Source organism: Suncus etruscus, chromosome 3, assembly GCF_024139225.1.
Source record: "Suncus etruscus isolate mSunEtr1 chromosome 3, mSunEtr1.pri.cur, whole genome shotgun sequence".
Lineage (NCBI taxonomy): Eukaryota > Metazoa > Chordata > Mammalia > Eulipotyphla > Soricidae > Suncus > Suncus etruscus.
The window spans coordinates 28,727,093-28,729,903 of NC_064850.1; the positions used below are offsets into that span (position 1 = coordinate 28,727,093).

Genomic DNA, 2,811 nt, shown 5'->3' on the forward strand with positions numbered 1-2,811 from the left:
TTAATGAAACCCATCTGCTTGCATGGCTAATGCAAAAGTCCCTCAGAGACTTTCAGAAAGAAAAGAAAATTTACATTTTAATATGCATGTATGTGTGTTATACACCCCTGTTATATCTGTGTGCAAATATATATGCATATATACACATATGTATGTGCATATATAATGGCAGTATATTTATTTCAAGGATAAAATTTCACCTTGCCCAAATTCCCAGATGGATGGATGGACATATTGCTGCATTTACAACCAATGTGGATACATCCTCTGACAACATAGTCTTGATGTCAATAGAAGCTTATGCTGGTCAAGCATAGAAGAAACCAAGTTAGTATATATGCAAACCATTTTATCCTGTTAATTTGCTAAAAGGCATATTGAATTTTATTGTAAATGAAAGCTTATTGAAAGTATTTTAACATATTGTCTTGATGAAAGTTTAAATACTATTGAATGCTGCTTTTCTATTATAATTTCAAAACTATTTCTATTACGGGATCTCAATTGAAGCAACTAAAAGCCTAATGGAAAAGTTTATGCCTCCTATCAGTTTCATATTTGACATTGTATAAATAAATAAATTAATTAAGGAGTGAGCGATATATATTTTAACCTATATTCTTATAAAAAGTTTAAAAGATTTTAATTAATATGTAGGTATTTAATATTCTTTATTCCATTTGACATATATTGTTTGATGAACACATATAAAAATTTAGTAAAATCATGTCTGATGTATATCTCATATTTAATGACATATAAATATATTTGTAAAGAAAAATAATAAAACATGTAAAAATACTGGTTGAATAAAAATAGTAAATAACTGTATGTTGAATGCCTACATTAAAATGTTTTACTAATAATTTATGACATTTTATAGTGTTTTAAATAAAAAACAATGATTGAATTATTGTCAAGCAAATAAAACTTAGTAAAACTAGGGGCTGGCACGATGGCACAGTGGTAGGGCTTTTGCCTTACAAGCAGTTTACCCAGGATGGACCGTGATTCAATCCCCCAGCGTCCCATATGGTCCCCTAAGCCAGGAGCAATTTCTGAGCTCATAGCCAAGAGTAACCCCTGAGCATCACTGGTGTGCCACTTCCCCCCCCCCCCAAAAAAAAAAAACTTAGCAAAATATGAGGGTAGGAATGAGGTATAACTGTAACAATTATTTAACATGAGATTGACTTAGGTCCTATCCTTGGATCCACAGCTATTTTTCTGAGCACTGTCAGGAGAGATCCCTAAACACTAAGCCTGGAATAAGCCCTGATTATTGATGTTTGTGCTTCCTGTTTCCCCCAGGCATGACCACCTAAACTCATATTTGAAAGTAAAAATTTGGCAAGCTACTCTTAAAGTTTTATTAGACTTACATATTCTTGAGATACACTGGACATTTTCTGTAAAAATAAAATAGTAAGTCAGTTCTTTAAAATTTAAGGGAAATATTTTTTTTAAATCTTTAAGAATAAAATCAGAAAGCTAAGCTCATGATTATTTAATTCAAAGCAAGCTACATAATTACAATGATATTCTTTTTGAGACAACACCTAACATTTTCAATTTCAGAATGTGAACTTTCATTTCCTTTATGTCTTCAATATACCCTTTTAGATATACAAATTACTTTTCATGCTAAATTAGTGTCTGTAGGAACAAATTATAAAAGCTATATATTTTAAGGTATGGAACAATAGTTTTTTTTAAATAATTTTATTTATGGAACGTTTCACGAATTTGAGTGTCATCCTTGCGCAGGGGCCATGCTAATCTTCTCTGTATGGTTCCAATTTTAGTATATGTCCTGCCAAAGCGAGCACAGTTTCTTTAAATTTTTAAGGCACTGAACAACAGGGATGATTGGATGAAATACATTGCAGGACTCCTTCCAACAAGTTTTTACCACCAGAATTTCTAAAGGTTTTTGTGTTTTGTTACATAAACTTGATGAAGAGACTTTCTCAATACTTGTTCAAAACATACTCTCAGAACCAGTTTTATGCCCTGAACTTGCTCACTGAAAACAAATAAACTACAATAATATGAGAAAAAAACATACAGAATGATGAGCTAAGTGAGATATCAAGAAAAGTTGCTAATGTTTCTACTTGAAGTAATACAGATTTTTTTCCTTTATTTTTTTTGGACCAACAAACAAACTAAATACAGACAATTGGATGAAGAAGCATAGAGAGACATTTAAAGCTATAAAAGTTTGTCTTGTTTGTCAAGTCTCTCTTGGCCCTATATGCTGAGGCTATCTTGTTTATTGATATAATGTGGCTATTGATGTAGTCATTTCAGTTTCATAATTTTTATTTTGTTTGTATAATCATTATATAATAGTACATATTTTACATTATTATAATGGCAGCACTGATGAAGAATATCCACTTGCTATACTTTACAATCATTTTCCCCTATATATTTTTGGAGAGTCCTAGCCTTCTAAAGTGCTTCTATTGTAAATTTGTTTTGACCTTAACTATCATCATCTTTCTTTGCCACAGTCAGGATTCCAGGAACGAGTAATAACTCTTTCCTTGAAGGCATCATCTTTATTACTGCTTCATTACCTGGTACATCTCAAGCAGGAATTATGTTTGGATAACAAGGATATTTGTGCTTCCTTTCAAATTACTTATGATCTTAAGTTTCATCACAGTAATAGGGTATTTTCTGGAGCCCTAGATCTTGAGCCCAGTTTTCACAGTATTGGCATTCACTGGAAGGAAATTGAATGCCAGGAAAAAAACAAACAAACAAAAAAAAGAGAACCTTCTCAGTGCAATGATACCCACT

General features: G+C 31.6%; 1 non-coding gene across 1 annotated transcript; it reads right to left on the reverse strand.

Annotated features, from left to right (window-relative positions):
• Positions 1-1,722: 1,722 nt before the first annotated feature.
• Positions 1,723-1,829, reverse strand: LOC126004595 (U6 spliceosomal RNA). Its single transcript, XR_007493865.1, has one exon. It is a non-coding gene; the product is annotated as a U6 spliceosomal RNA (small nuclear RNA).
• Positions 1,830-2,811: the final 982 nt, after the last annotated feature.